We start from the raw sequence: 11,712 nt of genomic DNA on the forward strand, positions 1-11,712 counted from the left end.
TCAACCAAACCTGTTCCCACACACCCTGCCCCCACTACCATTAGAATATACACAAAGCACTGAAATCTTTCGAGCTAATGATCAGGTGACCCGAGAGAGAGCGAGAGAAACACCAAGGGGTGCGGAACCAGGGAACTATTTACATGGAAAACGGGCGATCTCCCCAGACTGTCCGCCCGTTTCACTGTTACCTGGATACCTCTTTATTTAGAACTCACTAACACTGATTTTTAGTTTAGAAGGATTCAAGTAGGGTTTTAGATGAAAGGCAGCGACCTTAATCAAGCCCAAATCATAATTGAACCCATTCAGAGCCTACATTACATTTTAGCATTTCATTCTGAGCAGAAGACCCTCACACCTGAAGAAGGCTTGCGTTTTCTCTCTTCTCTTTTAAGCATGTGTACAATGTGTAATACAATTACAATGTGTAATTACAATGCTGTAATACAATTTGAATCGTATGAGGGTGTATTATTAGGGGGAGGTGTCTTTCGCTGGAAATCTCGCCTTCTTCTACTTTAAGAGTACAACCCCCTCTCTGCCTGAGTGCTGGCTGTGACGAATTAAACCGGTTTCACAGGTTTCAATCACAGACCATGTGACATGGGAGTCAGGAAACTAACACACAGCGCCACCGGATTTGATAACGCTATAAAAACGCTATAAAATAATGTGACTAGGCACAGAACAAGTTTACAGCACAGTACAATAATAAATGCTGACCATGACTTTGGAAGCATAAATTGCCTTACACTCAATTTAAACACAAGCTGTCTTTAGCCCTCTAAGCTGGTTCATACAGAAATGTAGAGATCCAGGCTCAGAACACACAGCTTCATTAACGAATACATATGCAGGACAACTAGAGAAGACGTTTTACAGAGGATGGATTTTTAGAAACATCCCATCAGTGACATCACTGAAGTCAACTCCTAGGTACTGCAACTGTCATGTGGATAGTTTCACAAGAATCAGACAAAGGTTTAAGCATCGCTTGTTCTAGATAAAACTGCAAAAAAAAAAACAACCCATAGTGTACTTCTTTGCGGCTCTGTTTGCCCAAATCATATATTCACAACGTGAAATTTAGAAAATAATATTACGTAACCAAAATCCGCAATATGGAAACAGAACCTGTGTAATTGTTGATAGATGATGTACTCGTAACATTTTTACAAGACGAACTACAACATTTAAAAAATGACTTGTATGTACTTGATATCTCTAATTAATCCACGGCGACATTGTTAAAGCAGAGTCCCAGTAAAACGAAACTAAAACGCCCTGGGCATACCGTTTCGCACTTCTTATTAGTTGCTCAAAAGTAATTTGACCGTATGAAATGCGTAATATAAACCTAGAAACATATACGTGAGCAGTATTTACGTACTGTAGTATCGGTGTTAAGACATACCTCTCAAATACTGTAAATCAAGTTAAAAATATCTCAAGACCGATTCTGGTCATAATGAAACCATGTTTCGTGTATGTTTTCTTTAAAGTACCGAGACCAGCCATATACTGTATGTTTATCTTCCAAAATTAATATTGTTTATGGCCTTCACACGCGTTGCAGTATGCTCCTATTCTTTTTATGCTCAGCTACTAAGATTTCCCTTCAGTGGTAAAATTAGATTTGAATATTCAATACTTAAACGGGCACAGTTAAGACATTAAATATGCATATACATACTGTATACAGTACAGTTTTCATACAGTAATATGTTTATGTTCCTAAATCAATCTCTTTTATGAGCATGTGAAAGGCATGGTGAATCGATTCTCAAAAATTACTGTAATTTACATGATTGGAAACAAATGCGTGATTGCAAAGACGGTCAATGAAAAAAAGAATGTTGACCAGGGCAATACTTTGAGTTTACACTTACAGCTTGTCCAAGGTCATTCATTATTAATACTATTAGTAATATCTTCGTTAAAGACTTTGATGGCCACAGCTCAAACATGAGAGGTTGAGCTTTATTAGCTCCAGCTTGCCGAAATTCCGGATACTATTATTTTGCTTGTCATATTATAGGAGAATTTACGGTAACTAGTGGTATTTACCGGTAACTCGCAGTATTTACCCGTAACTTGCGGTAGACTGCGTACAGCGTACCGGAAAATAATGCGGTATCGCCCACGCATTTTGAATGGCTGCATCTGTATGTCCCCCAGCTCTGAGCCCATTGGGCCTGCTGGTGTGACCAGAGCTGCAGCGTCGCCATGCTGGTGGGGGTCAGTTCGGCTTTTCTGTTGGAATGAACAGGGGGGTTACATGATGGTGCTGTCTGTGGTCTGGCTGTCCTGCTGGTCTGGATGAGGGGTGCGTAGTGTGGTGCAGGTTCTTGTCCCATCCTGCTCTTGGTCCAGGTTGGAGGGTTGCACCGATTCTGAGTCTTGTTAGCTGGTATGGATGGGTTTGGGGGTGTTGATACCAGAGTTGTCCGGGGGGGTGCAGGTGTCTCGGGGGCATTCTTGTTTTTCTGTGAGTTCAGGTTGATTCTGTTGGTTTTGTCACGAATCTCCCTCACGCAGGCAAGCGCTCCCGCATTCCTACGAGCTCTCCCCGTACCAAACGTGCACGTGTCAATCAGTCCTCTGCTTAAACCCTCATCTGCCCCCCGGTCATTGCTCACGATTGAGATTCTCTCCCGGAGCTTACGTACTAACTACACCTTTGCCTTACTACGACTTCTCCCCTGGACCTCGACCCCGCTTTTCCGACTACCGCTTTAGCCACTCGATTTTGTACCTTCGCCTGTTTTACGCTTTCTCGGATCCTGACCCCAGCCTGTCTCTTCGTTTACACCTCTGCCTTCTGAATCCACACCGACGCAACTTCTACGCCTTCCCGGACTCCGACCCCTGCCAGTCCCTCGACTACGCCTTCGCCTGTCGATTCTGTGCCTACGCCTGTGCTACGTGTGGAAGACCGAGTCAAAAGGTCAGGACAGTGACTATGCGTGGGAAAGGTTTTCTGTTCGCACCTAAGACCACTGTCTTAGGTGCAAACTAAAGCCTGTGATTCCTCACACCCATTCAACCAGAGAAAATTGAAACAGATTTTAGGATGCCAAATGGCACCCCCCTGTCCTGTTTGTTTGACTTCTGACACTGCCCCTTTCCCTGTATGTTCCTTTGATATGTTAAAGTATTGCCTACTTTTAATGTATAAAAAAGGAAAGTATAACTTCAGTCTAGTGAGCATGTCTTGAGTGCTAGGGGAAACCCTTTCTCTGTGATATGCTCCCCTTCAGCTGATTGTATTAAAGATCTCTGTTGACAATCTCCCAACCTGAGTGAAGACTGAGTTTTCTTTGAAATACGCCTTCCCGGACTCGGACCCATGCCTGTTTACTCCGACTACGCCTGTGTCTCGCGCCAACCCTACCAAGGGCACCGCATTGGATCCCTATCCTCAGCAGTCAGCCCCTGAGTTTCTTGTTCTGAGTGTCTTGGTTACATTCGTTTGTGTGTATAGATGAAAAAGCTATTGAAGAGCACCCCGACACCCCCCACCCATCTCGGTGGAAGTTGCCATGTTCAAAAAATCCTAAAAAGATAATTAAAGTTTCACACAACAAAGCATGACTGTGAAAGGTCAGGAGGCCTGCCTAATGGTGGTGCTGGCCCCACTAGCACCTCTTCCAGCAGCAACCTTAGTTTTTCCCAGGAGGTCTCCCATCCAGGTACTGACCAGGCTCACACCTGCTTCAGTACTGAAGGCTGCTGATTATGGCCAGCAGCCATATCACCCTGCAACTCACAACTGGCAACCCACTGAAGCTAAGCAGGTGTGCGCCTGGTCAGTACCTGGATGGTAGACCTCCTGGGAAAAACTAAGGTTCCTGCGGGAAGAGGTGCTAGTGGGGCCAGCAGGGGGCACTCACCCTGCGGTCCATGTGCGTCCTAATGCCCCAGTATAGTGATGGGGACACTATACTGTAAACAGGCGCCTTCCTTCGAATGAGATGTAAAACTGAGGTCCTGACTCTCTGTGGTCATTAAAAATCCCATGGCGTTTCTTGAAAAGAGTAGGGGTGTAACCCCGGTGTCCTGGCCAAATTTCCCCATTGGCCCTTACCAATCATGGCCTCCTAATAATCCCCATCTTTGAATTGGCTACATTTCTCTTCTCTCTTCCTCACTGATAGTGGTGAGTGTTCTGGTGCACTATGGCTGCTGTCGCATCATCCAGGTGGATGCTGCACATTGGTGGTGGTGGAGGGGAGTCCCCATTACCTGTAAAGCGCTTTGAGTGGAGTGTCCAGAAAAGCACTATATAAGTGTAAGCAATTATTATTATTATTATTATTAATGAGCACAACACTTGATTACAGTAAAAAAAAATCATTAAAAAATAAAGAAATGTTCCACAACTCAAAGCAAGCTTGTATAAGGTTAGGGGGCCTGTCTGATGTGTAAAACACCTGGTTGCAGCACTGTGGCTGTTGTGCTTGAAGAGCTATTGACTCGTGAATAGCACCCTCCTATCACCATGTACCGCCTGTCTAATGGTGCCATATTGAAAACATCATAAAAAAATAAAGAAAAGGGACACAGCCACAGCAAGATTGTATAAGGTTAGGGGGCTTGTCTGGTGTGTAAAACACTTGGTTGCAGCACTGTGGCTGTTGTGCTTGAAGAGCTATTGACTCGTGAATACCACCCCCCTATCCCCATGTACCGGCTGTCTAATGGTGCCATATTGAAAAAATAATTACAAAATAAATAAAGGGGCCGCAGCCACAGCAAGGTTGTATGAGGTTAGGGGGCCTGTCTGGTGTGTAAAACATATGGTTTCAGCAGTGTGGCTGTTGTATTTGAATTGCTATTGAGCCATGAAGCAGACCCACCTATCTCAATGTCTTACCTGTAGTGTTACCTTCAGAAAATCATAAAAAAATAAAGAAAGGGGTCACAGCCACAGCAAGGTTGTATGAGGTTAGGGGGCCTGTCTGGTGTGTAAAATATATGGTTTCAGCAGTGTAGCTGTTGTATTTGAATTGCTATTGTAGCGGCAATGCTTGTTAATAAGACTTAAGCGTTGGTATGCTGTCCTAAAGGAGGCCCCATCTCACCCTCCATCTCTGTGGTGCAGCCACAGAGAAAATATTCATGCAGGCTGATTTAAGATGTTTTCTTTTGATAAGGAACAAGCTCCCAGACGGGGATGCAGTTAGCTAAGCCTGGCTATCATGATCAATGGTCATCCATTGGCGCCTATCAGTCTAGGGAGTGCCGAATGGACATCTGGACTGCATTCCTAAGTGTCAAGAGTAAGTGAATTATATCTCATCTTGACCAACCAATCAGGGACTGGCAGGGCGTGGTAATACCATGTGGGTCTCCAATGCCCGCCAAACTCTCAACCAATCAGCACACATCTGGGTCTTGGTCAAAAAGGGAGCGCAAGCTCAGATCGGGGCTCTCCTTGGCCATTTTCGCGCATCCTCAGAGACAATCACGTGACAACTGCTGTTGTCTGCAAAAGGACTTGGACTTTGTTCTAAGCGCGAGGCCGAGGATCCCGTACGTTCTCAGAATTCTACCAACGTGAATGCTTCGCTTGATCAACGGCAGCCTACAGTTGGACCCTCGTTGACAACCTGAATAGCTTATTCAGAAGCAGCGCTGGACCGGGAACGAACCAGCTTCTTCCCGGGCAAAAGAGTGACTTGTGAGGACTCGCGGTCACACTCTGTGCATAGAGACTTTCTACTAGCCAGCCGGACTCCTGGTAGATCCCCTCAGAGCAACAACTGCCCTGCGCGCCGCAGTCAGATTCCTCCGCCCATCCTACTCCGAGCTGCACCTTGACTGGTTGGCCGGTAGACAGAGGACGCCGACACAACGCCCATTGGACAACCGCTGCAACAGAGGCTGCAACAGAGCCTGTCAGCTGGTTTGGTGTTCGTGGCGGGAGATTCCAAATCCATACACAGTGGATAAGTAAACCCCATGTTCTACATTGCGTCTCGAGAATTCAATTGTACCTCAACACAAGTTGTTATCAATTTAATTCATGAGTAATGTATTTACTTCCGAGTTTAGAGTAACAGTGGGTAATAACACTGGTTAGCGATTTGGTAACCGAACGATATATATTGACATATATTCTCTGTTGTGTATCTCTTTGTGTTTGCATCTCTTTGAGATTATATACCTTGTATATTGATAACCCTCACAGTAAGGTCTGCCGCTCGTATCCAGGCAGACTAGTATATCTTTGGTGCACAATTTATATTAATAATTGTATCTCGTGTATCGAACCCGTGTGTGTGTGTTGTTAGTTGTTTGACGATTGATTTTCTAAAAGCTACAACGAACAACCTCGTGATTACTGTTACAATTAATAATTGTAAACCCATCAAACCACTACACTATTGAGCCATGAAGAAGACCCACCTGTCCCAGTGTATTACCTGTAGTGTTACTTTCAGAAAATCATAAAAAAATAAAGAAAGAGGCCACAGCCACAGCAAGGTTGTATGAGTTAGGGGCCTTGTCTGGTATGTAAAACATATGGTTTCAGCAGTGTGGCTGTTGTATTTGAATTACTATTGAGCCATGAAAAAGACCCACCTATCCCAGTGTATACCTGTAGTGTTATCTACAGAAAATCATAAAAAATAAAGGTTCCACAACCCAACACAAAGCTGGGAAAAGTCAGAAGACCTGCTTAGTGTGCAAAACACTTACTTGCAGCATTGTAGGTGCTGTGATTTAAATGCTATTGGTTTGTGAACAGAATACCCCTATCCCAGTGCATTGTGCCATATTAAATAAAAGCACAAGAAAAAGAGATTCAGAACGAAAAGCTGTGTCAGTGTTCTGTGTAAAAAATCGGTTTGAACATCATGGGAGCTGTTTTTAATAAGCTGCTGAGTAAAGAATATTTTAATCTTCCTGCTGTCAGTAGTATTGTCAATATAGTTGACCCTTAACTGAATTAAAACAGGGCGTAAAGGAAGGGTTTCAGAAATCAAACAAAGCTTTATTTCTGTGCTTACAGTCTGGGTAATTGGAGACTGCACTGTTCTGCTTCCTATGGTCATATACAGGTTTTTCGCACGAAGCCATATTGAACAGTGTTTCTCACGTTGTGAACGTCTGTACACAGCGGTCCTCCGGGTTCCAGTAAGTGCGTAATTATGCATTGATGAAAAACCGGAGGTTTAAAAAAAGATAATTAGCCCACTGATAGTTTGATGTAGAGGCTGTGGAAATATCCACAAGTCTTGGTCTTTAAAATGCATTTGGTTTGACGGCGTTCTGTGCTTCCATTGGGAAGATATGGACAAAAGAATATTCGTGCTCGGTCAAAAAAATGTCATAAAAACGAAAAAGTAAAGAAAGCATTCACAATGTATTTTATACACAAAGGAAGTATTCTCGCAACTCTAAGAGGTTTTGTGGTTTAATATTTTTTAATTGTTGAATCATATTTAAATGCTAAACAACTGAAGAGCATATCGTTGTAGACCAGGATGGTCGAGTGGTTAAGGCGTTGGACTTAAGATCCAATGGACAAATGTCCACGTGGGTTCAATCCCCACTCCTGGTAGTGTTATAATAAGTTTTAAGTGACAGAACACTTTGATGATTTACTCTCTATTTAAATATGAATTTGCTAAATTTCAGTTCAGTTCTCTTCACTCCCACTCCCTGGCATAACTGAGCTCTCACTATCGCATACTGAAGGCTTTACATGCATTAGCTGTGATACAGCTCCCAATAAAGACGGAATCAAACAGTTTGTTCTATTTCTCATGGTGATCCTCTTCTTGATCCAAATGAAATGGATCATTTAATATGATGCCTCGAGAAAAAAAAAGGAGTGAATTTCCGCCTGTAATGATTGATGCCCCATCAAACATTTTGTAACATCCCTGGAAGATTATACAGTAGAATCCTGGTTTGTGGCTTAAATTCAAGGTAAACAAGTCTAAGGAAACGAGTTGGAAACTTGATGTCGAACTGGAATTTAAGTACCCGGAATGTTTCACTACATTGGGCAATATGTGCCAGAGAGGAGTGCTTTAAACCCCTTCGATAGCTCAGTTGGTAGTGCGGCTGACTGTATTAGAAACAGTTAGGAATCCTTAAGTCGCTGTTTCGACCCCAGCTCGAAGGAAGGTGCTTTTGTGAACTTTAATCAAATAGTTAAAATAGCGACTCTTTTTCACTCAGACGTTGATCAAAAGCTCAATAAACGATGAAGCAGAGGCTCTTGTTCCGAATTCAGCTAACATCTGGTTGTCTTGTTTTGGCCAAGATCTGATCTTTGAATTAAGGGACTACGCTGTCTGATTTGTAATTCAAAAGTAGATACAAATGTCACTGTTTTCAAAGGATAGGTACTTAATTGGCTTTATGATTTGGTATTGATTTTGTATCATTATATTATTACGTTTGTGCTTTCTGTGTTTTTTATCGTATTGTGAACTTATTTTTTGCGATCCAAAGAGCCTCAGACGCACAGTCTAACAGTAACCAAACCAGAATGGATTCTGCTGGGAGCCGGACTGAGCTCATTCTCACTCCCTGTGCTGAAAACAGAATTATCTCTTCCCCAAACATCGTCTACAGCTGCTAGATATTGCTCTGCGTCCTACTGCTCCAGCAATTCCTTTGACCAAAGACAGATCACTAGTGCGCTTTTAAACTTCTTGCCACTACAGGCTCTTTGATGACTCATGCTGACTGTCCTGTGAATCCAAAAGAAAATGTTAAAGCTGATACATTTTCGATTGTAATTTGCATCTAACTACAACGTCCCTGGAAAAGAGATTTTATTCGTTGCGTGCAATCACTATCTTTTACTTTACGTATGGTAGTGGAAATAGTTTTAAAAATGTTTTCTAAAGAAGATTGTATTGCCAGGACCTGCCTTTAGCACTCAGTAGCGATTACGCTGTTGATATAGATGGAGAAGAAATGTAAGATGAATTGATGATCTAAGCTAAAATATCCCTAACACGCCTCCTGTAACAGTGTTTGTATTCATAGCAAGTAATATTTTTTTTCAAACCCGAACGTTGCTTTTGCATTAAGTGTTATGTAACCATTAGCGGTTTTGGTAGCTTCTGAAGAGCGCACTTTTCCAAACTGAAGCCTATAAGAACATTATTCAAGATGCACCATGGCCCAGAACGTGCATCGGGACAAGGATTAACATCAATTGAAAGTACTACCAAATAAAAGACTTGACGGAAAAATTGAAAGAGTAGGCAAGTATTAAAAAAACACCATAACTTCTCGGCTTCCAATCTCTTTCCAGGTTCAGGCTTTGTAAAATGACATGATTAGTGGAGTCATGCCGCGGTTGTGAGTTCAAGCCTCACCTGGAGCAGCCCGGTTTTCTGTCTTGACAGGTAAACAGTGTTTTGTGTTATTTGCTAAATGGAGAGAGGATTCTGTGTTAATTGTGCTCCTCCTGGGAGAGGTCAAGATGAGAAGTTCACGAGGCTGGTGGTAAGTATCCTGTCCAGGAATATCGGGGCTGTAGGGGGCGAGATCTATAGATGTAGTAAACACATCAGTGGAGACGGTGTGTCTGCTCTCTGTGAGAGAGCCGGGCGGAAAGAATAATCTGTGGTTGGGGAAGAAGAGACCCTCGTTGGAAGAGCGGCGCTCCACACAGGAGAGAATGAAAAAAAATATTTTTCAGGGACACTGATTGTTCTCTTTGGGGGAATTAAAAGGATGGGTGGTGAGCGACCTTGTGGCGCAACAGAAGCGCATCTGACTCCGGATCAGAAGGTTGCATGTTCAAATCACGTTGAGGTCAGCTGATGAGTTTGCAGGTGCTGCTGGTGCTGAACCCGGAAATTACACCATGCAGTCTGGTTTTATCTGTACACCACATAGGTAATTGAACAAAGTAACAGCGCAGTACAGAACACCCAGTCAGGAGCTTATTCAGCGAATCATCATGAACATGACAAGAGAAAAGGCACACTGCACATCCGTGAAACATCACTGGCTTTAGAGACAGTGATATCAGAGAATGGAAGTTTCAGACCTCGTTTTTGTTACAGGTTCAAGCAAACCTGAAAGTTAGGGAGTGTTTGGTCACTTTTGTATGAAAAAGTGTCTGAAGCCTGTAATTACAATTTGTCCTTTTTTAATTGTGGTTGAAATCCACTCCCATGTACCAAGACCTACAGTATATTCATGTTAGCTTAAATGACTAACGCTATTGGACATTAGCTGGTGTTTTTTGTAACGATTTGCTATTTCATGCAGGAAAGAAAGGAAACCAGACCCAACGTTTGCTTTCAGGTGCGGTCTATTTACATAACGGACTTCTATTTCTGAGGAGCCTGATTTAAATCACACAACCCCGGTAGAAGTCGAATCGACAATCTAATAAACCGAAATCAGATGCGTTATCCATTAAACCACTAGTCCGTCACGTAAATGAATTGCACCATGGTGAGTTCAGCGCCACTACTAGTAATACCCCACCCCCATCTTAAATTTCTACGTGAGAAACGTGTTTTCCAAATTTTTATCAGTTTTTAAAAATCATCACTTTTAAGCAGACAAAGCCTTTATGTGTCGCTCTGAATTTCTAATTCATTTATAATTAAAAAGAAAATAGCGTTTTGTTCCACAACGGCTTGAAATTATCACATCTTTCACTCTACGTCTCTCTAGTAGTAAAGCAGACCTTGCTAGGTGAACATTTGCTCTGGTAAATTAGGTCACTTTTCATGTTAACTCACTTCTTCTAAACACAACATTTCCTGGTGCACGTTTTCTCCATGAAAAAATACATTTTCCCTTACATGATTACTCGTTTTTTTTTCATCAAAGAGTACAGAAAGAAGAAAGAAAGAAAGGAAGTGTCGTAAATGAACTCTGTCGCCCGTGGGAGATGTCAAGCGCATTGGACATGAAAAGTGCCCGATAAAAGCCATTTCTGTACGTTTCTCTTAGTGTCGGGGCCAGAATGTAAAGGAGGCAACATGCTCAGCCAGCCGACTCAGCTTACTGAATGCAGGTGTCTCTGAGCGGTGTGTCCAAGGGGCAGTAAAAGAGGAGAATTCTGCCGGCGCCGTGGCTTAGTTGGTTAAAGCACCTGTCTAGTTAACGGGAAATCCTGGCTCCAAATCCCAGCAGTCCATCGCCTGTGTTGCACTACACACCCTGTAGATAATCAAAAGCATATTGAGCTCCTTGGTAATGAAATTGGCAGATAAAAGCCATTTCACATCCTTTCTCAACTTGCTCAGTGAGCAGGCTCACCGCACACCGAACGAAGATATAACAGAGCAGTGTGTCCAACTGGCTGAAAAAGGGCAGTGCTTTGCTGGCGCTATGGCTTAGTTGGTTAAAACGCCTGTCTAGTAAACAGGAGATCCTGGGTTCAAATCCCAGCAGTGCCTTACTTCCTGTCTTCGCCCACTGTTTATTGTTACAGACAATATGCTTCTGCATTATGTTTAAATGAACTTTTAATTTCGCTTTTGGCACAACTTGTTTTTCAAGAAATCCACACATTGCGAAAGATAAAATGCTCATCTTTCTTATCAGTGCAAAAGAATTACTGCCAGCTGGCAAGAAAATGACAACGATCTTTTTTTTTACTTTAGCCAAAAATCTGTGAATGTAGAAAAAATACAAAAAATGTCAGTTTCTATGGCACACTCAGTCAGGGTGTCCTTCAGTTAAACACAACGTTGGTAGATCAAACGC

The 11,712-nt window shown here is 42.7% G+C and overlaps 2 non-coding genes across 2 annotated transcripts; both read left to right on the forward strand.

The window, feature by feature from the left end:
* The first annotated feature begins 7,490 nt into the window (after nucleotides 1-7,490).
* Nucleotides 7,491-7,573, forward strand: trnal-uaa (transfer RNA leucine (anticodon UAA)). Its single transcript has one exon. It is a non-coding gene; the product is annotated as a tRNA-Leu (tRNA).
* Nucleotides 7,574-11,328: 3,755 nt separating this feature from the next.
* trnat-agu (transfer RNA threonine (anticodon AGU)) lies at nucleotides 11,329-11,402 on the forward strand. The gene has a single exon. It is a non-coding gene; the product is annotated as a tRNA-Thr (tRNA).
* Nucleotides 11,403-11,712: the final 310 nt, after the last annotated feature.

This window comes from Lepisosteus oculatus, unplaced genomic scaffold (genome assembly GCF_040954835.1).
Source record: "Lepisosteus oculatus isolate fLepOcu1 unplaced genomic scaffold, fLepOcu1.hap2 HAP2_SCAFFOLD_277, whole genome shotgun sequence".
Taxonomy (NCBI): Eukaryota; Metazoa; Chordata; class Actinopteri; order Semionotiformes; family Lepisosteidae; genus Lepisosteus; species Lepisosteus oculatus.